Source organism: Herpailurus yagouaroundi, unplaced genomic scaffold (genome assembly GCF_014898765.1).
Source record: "Herpailurus yagouaroundi ecotype Mexico unplaced genomic scaffold, PumYag 403, whole genome shotgun sequence".
Classification (NCBI taxonomy): domain Eukaryota; kingdom Metazoa; phylum Chordata; class Mammalia; order Carnivora; family Felidae; genus Herpailurus; species Herpailurus yagouaroundi.
Window position 1 is genome coordinate 262,430 of NW_024412620.1, and position 11,211 is coordinate 273,640.

The 11,211-nt window shown below is 36.0% G+C and overlaps 1 long non-coding RNA gene across 1 annotated transcript in view; it reads right to left on the reverse strand.

Annotated features, from left to right (window-relative positions):
* Positions 1-337: 337 nt before the first annotated feature.
* LOC121022435 (uncharacterized) overlaps positions 338-11,211 on the reverse strand; it is a 30,958-nt gene continuing 20,084 nt past the window's right edge. The window contains exon 3 of the long non-coding RNA XR_005786941.1: positions 338-381. This is a non-coding gene — a long non-coding RNA (uncharacterized LOC121022435). The remainder of the gene's footprint in view (positions 382-11,211) is intronic.

Here is an 11,211-nt window from a genome sequence, read left to right on the forward strand (position 1 = left end):
ATGTTCCAAGAACATAATCCAGAAGTAAATATTAAATATAATCTTAACAATATTGCACAGGATGCTGGCATAAAAATCCTAAACAGTATTTTGAAGTCAGGGAAGCTGTTACTCCAGATTTCCAAGTAGCTGCAGTTAGTGGATCTCATTCAATTAGATATAGATGCCAGGGAAAAACTACGACTCTTAAAGTAGACAAATATTGGGGTGCCTGGGTGACTCAGTCGGTTGGGCGTCCGACTTCGGCTCAGGTCATGATCTCGCGGTCCATGGGTTCGAGTCCCACGTCGGGCTCTGGGCTGACAGCTCAGAGCCTGAAGCCTGTTTCAGATTTTGTGTCTCCCTCTCTCTGACCTTCCCCCGTTCATGCTCTGTCTCTCTCTGTCTCAAAAATGAATAAATGTTAAAAAAAATAAAAATTAAAAAAAATAAATAAAGTAGACAAATATTTTACAAGACAGTTTTTTTTTTTTTTTTCCGTTTGCCAACCTGAAAAACGTCTTTCACACTATGAAGCAATGCATGTATCATACAGGAAGGAATTTTGTAGCCAAGCAGATTATTCCTTCTCACACCACATAACAATGCACTTAGCTGGGCCAAGTTTTCAACACAATGTAGTTATAGAGAATTTTCTTATAGACTCACATGGAAAGTTTTTAAGAAAAATAATAATAATTAATAAGGGTCAGAATAGGGATAGCTAAATATTCTGGGAATGTGTATTCGTGAAGTTACTGATTGCTAAAAGTAAATACCAGATACCTACTTTTAGCCGGAGTGCAATTCCAAAGCAGAGCCTCCCTTTACCTCAGCTTCGTGATGCTTGATTTCTAAAGCGATGACCACCAAGGGACGTTTCATTGTCATGGAGGCAACATAGCCTAACAAGGGCAGAACCTTCTAGCAGTTGGTCAGGAAAACTGTGATTTTTTTTTTTCTACTTACTCAGAGAGACCACAGGGTGGGGTGGTGGGGCGCCGGGGGGGGGCCCCCCCCGGAATCAGATTTTTGAGTATCTGTGTATCTACACTAAGTGGAAATAATCTCTGTTTTTCCCACCTAGCGGGACCCAAAATGACACTGAATTTTGACAAAATGTGTTATTAGTTAACGAGATAATAACGATGTGCCTTGCTTCTGACACAATTCTCTAGGTTTTGGTTTGTGTTTTGTTTTGTTTCAGGTAGAGATTTTTGCTTCGAGTTTTGTTTGTGTTTTGTTTTTGTTGTATTTGGAAGCTCACCACAGACACGGTCCAAGTTTGAAGGAGAATCATTATTCCCTAGAGTATAATTGCTGGTTGGCTTCAGTAGAGACAAGGTGGGAGGGGATAGAAAAGTCACATCACCTCAACACACTAGGATCATGTTCTCTCCTGTAACACAACGAGAATAAATACAGACTCCCAATTCATTATAATAAACGCAGAAACGTCCGATTCTTTCGTCGTTCTGAAATCAAGTACTAAATGATGCTGAAAATAAACGTACCATGGATAGAGATGGAAAATTTTATATTCTAAATGTTATAAAATAAAGAAACAAAATATTTTTAATAATTGGATGTGATCTACTTTCAATTTTTTAAGATTTTTCTTTAGTGAAGCTCAATTAATTTCATACCTATTATCTTAATTCCCTTTACAACTTTCCCATGCAAGTGATCCTCAAATTTTTCACACCATTACTTTTAAATGAAAAGTGTTAGAATTCCATATATAAATACATTTGAATTTGTTAGAAATGGTTGCGAGAGAGAACAGTATAATATTTTAACACCAATTTGACTGTATTTTACATGGTTTGTTGTTGATAGGGAGTTCCTCATAGAAACTCAAAATGTCGAATCTCTTTCATCCAATTTCTTGCAGAATAATTTTAGGTGCCATACATCCTATAAAGTGAAGATTCCTCTTTTTACTCCTCCAACTCCATTTCTTTGTTAAACCTTTCAATATCACAAATAAATCCTATCTTAGACATTGATTTGGCCACATTATTTCAACTTACATAGATAAGATTTCAATACCAATTTCTATTTCTCAAATGTGGATTTAACTTTTGATCATTTATATGTTGATCCAATGAGAGATATGATGAAACTGGTTCCATTATCTTATCTTAGACACCTGCAGTCACTCACTAACATCACAAAGCTGTCCAAAGTTCTATAGGGTCCTCTGCTGCTAAAAGCAAGACTAAAATGAGCATCCAAATATCTCCATGGGAACAGCCAAACATACCAGAATACTGAGCAATGTGTTTGGAAGCCCAAGTGGATTTTGCTGAAAGCCTCCATAACAAGAGTAGAGCCTTTGAGAAAAGAGATTCTAAGAGGGGCCATTATATAAAATCGAATCAACTGCTTATTTGGAAAAGATCTTTGGTATACAAGACACTGATCTACTTTGTCTTAAATATGTATATCACATTGACTCAATTTATTATAATGAATGGAATATGGCTAGTTCTGTTAATAAATAGATTGATACTTCATATTAAGAGCATAAACCTTGGCATCAGACAAAACTGGGTTCGTATCCTGGTGCAATTGTCAATTATGTGGTTTGGGGTAATGTACTTGAACTCTAAATCTGTCTCCTTTTTTTTTTTTAATTTTTTTTTAACGTTTATTTATTTTTGAGACAGAGAGAGACAGAGCATGAACGGGGGAGGGGTAGAGTGAGAGAGAGACAAAGAATCGGAAGCAGGATCCAGGCTCTGAGCCACCAGCCCAGAGCCCGACGCGGGGCTCGAACTCACGGATCGCGAGATCGTGACCTGAGCTGAAGTCAGACGCTTAACCGACTGAGCCACCCCGGCGCCCCAGTCTGTCTCCTTTTTAAATCAATAATAGTAACTACTTCATAGTTTAGGGTTACTCTAAAGATTCAATGAGATTACCCACAGAAAGTATTTAGCAGTTTTATGAACATTGGTAAGTACTCAATAAGTGATAGCTACATTAAGAAACCTATGTCAATCTCCCTACAAAGACTTCCTTCACACAATAATGCTACTTGGGGCCCTATCATTAATGTATTGCAGTATTTGGCTTAAGTTTCTGCAGTTTTTGTGATTGGATGATCACCATCACAATTCTTATCCACTATAATATTCCGGGTACAGTCTAAGAAGTCGAATTAACAGCTAAAAGTAGCTGGAATGTTTCCAGAGTTACCTAAGATGTTTTATTTGTAAGCACCATGTTTACTTAGAGCCTTTCAGTTTTATGTTATTCAGCCTTTTAGCACTTAATATTTCCCAAGCAATACCTGTAGAAGTTGTGAGCAACAAACCAAGAAATTACCCAAGTCGCTATTGGATAGGTCCACTGCTTATAAGCAGCTACTATCATAGTCTTCTTTTATTGTTTTAATCTGATTCTGGCCCAGAGTGGTTCCTAGGTGGTGACTACAAGTGTCCTTAGGTAACATCTGCCATAAAGTGCTCCCCAGAGAATCAAACAGAACCAAGCATAAAATGCTATACAGCACACCCTCGGCACTAACAAATCTAAGATTCAAGGGTTTAATTCTCAAGAAATCTCTGATGGTCATGGGCATGAAGCAACTTGTGATTGACTGTCTTATCCCACAAATCTGATTACTCTGATACTCCACTGAGAAAGAGTCACTTAACTAGCAAGTAAGCCTAATGGCAGCTTAAGCATCTCCCTTATGGTTCTCTCTCCATCCTCCTGTGTATGTTTATCCTCAATAAGAAATAAAGAATAAAGAATTTAATAAATAATAAAAAAAAGACTAATTAATATTTTTGGCTATTCTATTTTCTACATTTTCCTATAGAAATCATATCCCTAAATTAGGAGATCTAAGGAGGCCTGGGGTTTATTCCTCAGCAATATTGAATGTTCCCTCCATTTTATTCTTCAAAAGGTGAGGAACTTTATAAGACATGACAAAACCACTGTTTCAGAAATACTTCTGATTTCTTATATTGAAATAAATGATTCTCATCTAAGTGCTATTACTTAGATTAATTTTTTCTTTTCATGCATTGATTTCAATACATTGGTAATTCTATAATTTACAGTGTAAACTTACCTATGACTATAGCTAAGATAAGACATTTCTTGTGAATCTAAATAGAAATGTATCTCTCGTGTGTAACAGTCAATATATCTTAAGCTGAGACTATTCACGGTAATAGCTAAGACGGAACCCAGCATTTTATTCCTATTTTTAGCATAATTTCAAATTTACTTTTTATATATTTCACATTAATGTGGAACGGAAAGAGGCAAGGGCATGGAGAAGGGTTGGTCTCCTTATAAAGCATTCCATTCACGTGAACAATGCAGAGTTGACAAGATGTGACTTCTTACTTATCAGATGGGAAAAGGTGTGGTAAACTAATTCATTTGACATTCTTTTAATTATTGCTTTCTTTTTCTTTTTTTCTTTTCTGAAGCCTAACCAAATGATCCCAAGAAGAAATCCGCAGGAAGAAATCTCACAACCATGTTGTTTTCTGAATAAGTTGCTTTCTTTTCTGAATAAGTTGCCTCTTGAATAGTACAGTGGTATGGACTTTACCATTAATTGTGACTCTGGAGATATTTGTTTATTTATTTATGTATTGTTTAACATAGTAGTCATGTTTCACATTAGGTAATATCATTTTTTCTGTCTCAGTGAAATATTGAGTGTCCACGAATCAAACAGCCTACACCCTCAATCATCCTTGATTCTTTTTTAAAAATGTATACTGAGAATATTCTATACAAAAAATGTTATCTTAATATGTCCCTCAAATTTATCATACCTCAAATCATCTGGGATAATCTACCTATTCTTAGGACAAAAAAATTACAGACCTCCTGACTCCTCTTTTTCTCTCAAACCCATTTCCAACCATCCACAAATCAGCTTAGAACAGCCTCCAACATACGTCCTGAATCTGATGATTTCCCATACTCCCCAATGCTGAAACTCCAATCTCTTGTCTGGAGCTGTTGGAAGAGTCTCCCAGCAGGCCCCTTACTTCCACTCTTGCTCCCGGTAATATATTATCCTCTTAGAGATCTTTCATAGTATCATAGTCCATCCCTCCCTGAAACTGTGCTGTCACTTCCCACTTGAATTGGGATAAAACTCTAATTCCTCACGTTGCCTACAGGACTTTGTAAAAATTAAATGACTTCTATCTTTCTGACATCAACTTCTATCATCCTTTTACCTGCTTCTGTTTGTTCCAGGCGCTTGGGCCCTCCATATGTTCCTCAAACACACAAAGCTTATTTATTTTATGGGGACTTTAAACCTGAACTCTTTTCTCCAAGATGGCAGCCTTCCTGGCCCCCTTTCCTTCCTCAGGTGTCAGCTCTAAGGTCACCACCTCTGGAAGTCTTCCCTGACCACTCCAGCCAAAGCAAGATGGTCAAGAGTTGGAAGAGTCACTATTGTTAGATAATGTTGCCCATACTGTGATAAAGATGATCAGAATTCTATCAGAACGCTAAAGAGAACTGATGTTCAGATGTGTGGACTTGCATGTTAAAGAGATGAGGGGATTGTAGTTGGGAATTGCAATGATGTAAAGATGTGAAAAGAGCATAAGTTTGGAGTGAAATCATTTAAATCCTGGCTCTTTCACTACTAACTGTGTGGCCTGATTACTTAACATATTCTGAAACTCGGTTTCCTCATCTGCAAAATGTGTATAAAACATCACACAAATAGATTTTTTTTGAGAATTATGTAACGTGTATACCTGGAATATAGTAGCTATTGTACTTAATAGGGCCAGTATTTTGTTTTCATTTATTTCTAGCATTCTATGTTAAGCTTACTATGTATGTTGCCTCAGTATGTTGTAATTACTTCTCTGAAGGAAAAAGTAACTAGTTTATAACACATGGCCAAGTAAGTTTGGATAACAGTGGTTCCCAGTTATTCTAGTAATAAATGTTTGTCAAAGTCACCACACCCAATTTAACTTCCAGACTGAGTTACACCCAACATGAACAAAACAGAAAAGTGCGCAGAATTATCTTATTTGATGGACCAGCATTTTAAATATTTGAAAGCAATTTGAAATATTCAAGTCATAGAAGAATGCAGCCATTCATTTATCCTTTCCACAAATACCTGTGGAGCTTCAGGCATTAATCCAGATACTGCGGGCTCTGTATTACAACAAAGAACAGGGCAAAACCCTCTGGCCTGGGAATCTTTAATTTTTTTTTTTAAGGTTTATTTATTTTTGAGACAGAGAGAGATAAAGCATGAATAGGGGAGGGTCAGAGCGAGGGAGACACAGAATCCAAAACAGACTCCAGGCTCCGAGCCGGCCGCACAGAGCCCAACGCGGGGCTCGAACCCACAAACCGCGAGATCATGACTGGAGCCGAAGTTGGCTGCTTAACCGACTGAGCCACCCAGGCGCCCCTGGCCTGGGAATCTTGCACCATACACCACCTCATCTTAGAATCAAATAAAATGCATCTATTGCGTTGTACTCTTGACTCCAAATGATAAACTGGGGGCCAGGGCTCTTGGATTCTCTTCCCAGCTGTACCCATCATCCATGTGATTTGAGGCTAGTGACACTTCCTTTGAGCTTCCGTTTCCAAGCTGTACCTGGCTCTATCTGAAGTGCCCAGAGTTCCAAAATACTACGATTCCATGATTATATGGAACTCTAAAGCCAGAAAGCTTACAATCGAGAACTACTTCATTCCTTAATGTGTATGTGTTTACTATTCTGTTATCTCAAGTATATCATCTTTTTGCAACTATCTATCTCCCACATTAATATTTAGTACTGAGTTGAGGAGGAGATGAAACTTATTTGGAACACAATTAACTTAATTTTTTTTTTCTTTTACTATAAATGATGGTCTAAGATTTTAGCCCCTAAATCTTATATTTTCCTTTCAATTGTCTAAATGCCAATGTACATGTTTGTCTATGACTGGGAGACAATGCAGTGTCAAGAACTTTCTCTCTTTTCTCCAAAAACTAACCAAGAAACATTTGTGTAAGGCCTGTTTTCTGGGTTCAAATACTGTCTTCATTTAAATAAAAGACTATTTTCCCCCAAACATTCACTTATTATCATCATTATGATTATCTGCATTGATATCCCAGATGATTCATTTTTATACGGTTCAAACGCATTAGCCATCATAGTGATCATTGTCAAGCAGACGCTATGGCTTATTATTTTATGGCTAAAGAAAACTTTTTTTTTTTTTTTTTTTTTTTTTTAGTAACAACATGGTATCCAGGTTACATCTTGATAATCACTTTAGAACTGAGAGTAAAAAATGGCAGATGGAATTTTGTTGTTTTTCTCTTTCCTCCCCATCTCCCTTTATTCCCTCACATTGTCAGGCTGGCTCCCTCCATTCAGATGGAGAGACTGTTCTGAATGAAGGCAGACCTGCACCTCCGGCAGTCTCTCTCCAGTTCAATTATGGTGCTTTTGCAGGGCTAATTAGCATTCCTCAGAGCTGGAGCTCTTTGAGTGACAGGTAACCATGGAGAGTCACACTCCTGTAGGTGATCAGCAAGAGTCTAGCTCTTCTTTTTAATTAAAAATTAGAAAAGCCTTAAAGAAAAAGCATAGCATTTACTGATGTATGCTGTTAGCCCAAGGTTGCCATGCTGGAAAAAGAATAACAGTAGTGTCAAAAGAAAAACTGATGCCATTTCAAAAGGAATAGAGGAGAATAACCATGATAGATAGATACGGGCCATGTGTTTATTGTCTTTCCCAAGAACGGATACCCAAAAGGAAAGCACAGAGAAGCACAAGATCATCTGCTCCTGACAGTCCATTTAGATAATAATGCTCTAGCTTTTAAATTTGAAAAATAATATTGCATGTATTAACAATAGAATTTTTGGTCATTTGGTGACTATTAGAATTGGGATTTTGGAACAAGATACACAGTTAATGCTGAATGATTTATATTGGTAAATGTTCACTGCTGCTGATGAGAAATATAATAACAAAATAAAAAGGTATTGGTAACCTATTTCAATCCTGAGCAATACAGGAAAAATCCCCTGAGTACACAAATATTGGACCTGATCTTGAGAATCGATGTCAACATGCAACGGTGGATCTTTCCAACAAATGAATATTCTAAGTAAGGCAGAGTGGTGAATTAAATATTGTCACCCTAGCTTGGCAACCTAGATGCAGAGAAATGAAAGAACAGAAATTTTATACTATGTTAAGGGTATATTTGTATACCCTACCTATTCAAAACTAGGGAAGTAAATAATTTGGATAATCAGAGTCAATTTTAATTTTCCCCGAACTGGAAAGCAATTTCTCTTGTTTTCTTTTGGTTCTGGTCATCTTATGAAATATTTAATTTTAATATGCCTCTCCCTTTCCTGTTTTTACCCAAAAGCAGAATTATTGTAAAAACACTCTGTGCTGTTATTTCTGGCCAGAGTAAAGCCACAAAGCTCTTACAGTCTTATGGGAGTGCCTAATCTCATGAGTTTACCACTCTTATTTCAACTATGGCAGTAGGGAAGAATACAAAGCCATGGTTAATTCTTCAACTACTCTTTTGTAATGCTTTCTAATATGAGAGGAATTCACTAAAAGGACAGAATGATAAAAGCAGTTGTGTTATTCTGTAGTCACACTTTTCTTTCATTCACATTCCAAAAATTAGGATTTTTCTTCTAAAGTGTAGGCTGGATGAAAAAAATTTTAACCCCAAAGGCTTCCCCATAATATGAGCAATGGTCATTGTACATTGTTCATCAAAACACTTTTATAATTCTCAATTAATTTGAATGCTCTTTCTTGATAAGCACAATTCCTCAACTTTCAAATATTCCACAAGAATTTTCCAGAAAACAGATTCTTATCTCAAGTTTCATAAATCTGGCCTCAATAAATTCAACTTGTTAATTACTCTTGACTTTAATTTGAAAATACAAAGAAATATTATGTCTCAAGAGTCTCAAAACTTGTTTTATTTTTTCCTGAAATTCTTCTATTCCCAGTAGAATTATGCTACAAGGTTAAGAACCATTCTTGTTTAATAGTATGAAGAAGAGCCTATTCTAAAGCATTTCATTTTGAGGTATACTATATTTGAACCATTATGGAAGGAAGTAGCTGTTGGTTCCTTAGTCCTTTCTTTGATATTTACTTCTTCCATGCATAATGTATATCAGCTTGCTTTCTAATAGTGAAACCAAATCTCTAGAAATATTGAGTTGAACAGAGAATATTGCACATTTATTTAAAAGCAGTCTCTGATGAATCAATGCCCAATAATACTGTACAGATTTGGAATGCTGACTGAGTTTCATGACAATTTCCAACTATTTTTAAAACAAACAGATTGAGGAGTGCTGGGGTGGCTCAGTCAGTTAAGTGTCGAGCTCTTGATCTCAACTCAGGTCACAATCTCACCATTGGTGGGATTCAGCTTTGTATTGGGCTGTGCACCAACAGCATGGAGCCTGCTTGGAATTCTCTCTCTGCCTTTGTCTCTCTCTCTCTCTCTCTCTCAAAATAAATAGTAAATAAACTTAAAAAATTACAGATTGAATTGTTATATATTTAGAAGTGTTTTCATCTATATTCAATCATGGATATTCAAAGACTGATAATTTTTAGTTCTCTGTCTACATTTTTCTGTAGATACTGAATGAAAGAGAAATTTTACAAGTATGAACCCCTTTATCTAACAGATTTAAAATAGTGAATGGGAACCAGGAATAGTCTTGTGCTCAGAACTATTGGTATAGCTAATCTCTAATCTAATCACTTTGTAATTTGGCTGTCTCTTCCTTACTATAAAAGAGAGAAGAAATCAGCTAGTAACAAAGATTATTAAAAAAAAAAATTAACATTTTTAAGAAAACGTTGGTAACCCACATGCTTGCTGTTGTCCCATGATGGAATATTGTTTAGTTTTCCTTCTGGATGTAGTCTTTCAGGTTTTCCACAGTGATTCACCAGAATCACAAAAGGTCAGAAACATAAAGCCTCCTATTGATGTGGTTTAATCTTCTCATTTTATAAACAAAGAAGTGGGCATAAGGAGATTAACTGGCACCAAGCTAATTGGTTTCAGTGCTAGAACTGGCCCTGAAACTCATGCTTCAGATTTCCCTCATCAACAGACTTCTCCAAGGCTAATTCCATTCCTTTAGACCTTCTCATCAGATTCCACATACACTTGTCATGAGTTGACTCATGAAATTGACTCACAAAATCAACAAATAGCACAAAGCCATGGCTTGCAACATCTTACCATATAACGCCCTTTCCCCAGTTCCAAGACCTTGCTTACTTCAATGTCATTAACCCATGAAGATGTTGAATCCTTAACTTCAGCTGGCATGGTGATATTCTTTACCTTTGTAAAAACCGTGACAGTCTCATATTACTTTTATATATGCTCTACATTCAGCATGGCTTCACCATTAAACCTTGGTCTTTTGAGGGGGAGGGAGAAAAAAAGAAAGTACTTTCTTGACCATCTAAGATTCTATTATTTTAGATGTCTCTACATCACTGAAAAGAAGACTCTTTTAAGTCATCAAACAAAAAAATTAAAATAAGCTAGGTATTTCTTAAGAAAGTAGATTTTGTATGATAAATCAATACAGAAAAGATGCATCTGAAAAACATTAAATATCATTAAAAGCGTATTTTATTTTTGTGTGTGTTGTTACATTTAGAAGAATGATATGCCAGATTTTCTTTTTTTCCATTCAGTTAAGACAATTCAGTCAGAAAACCCAAAATATAAAAATCAAAATGTTATTCCTATTCGGTAAAAGACTATTATATTGTTATTTCAGTCAATTTTTTCTGCTAAAATCTTTTTTGTTGTTGTTCGATTTTTAGTAGCTATCATCATTTCTTCTATTAGGAAGAATAGAATTTCTTCCATTTCTTTTATTAAGATTGGATTGCTGTATTGTGCTATGCCAAGGATTGTATGCTTAAATGCTATTGAATTTGAATACGTGAAATAAATACATGGAAATTTATGCACACACTCACAACTAAATCACCACCAAATTCATCATTTTGTTTCCATTCTGGTTGCCACACTCAGGGACCTTTCGAAAGAAAGTAGTTGCATGAGCAGAGAGAATAAGAGGGAAGAAGCAGGGCCTCCCAATAATTATTATTATGAGAAAAAAGCTTGAAGAACTGCAGCTATTTACATTTTTAAAAGGGAATTGTA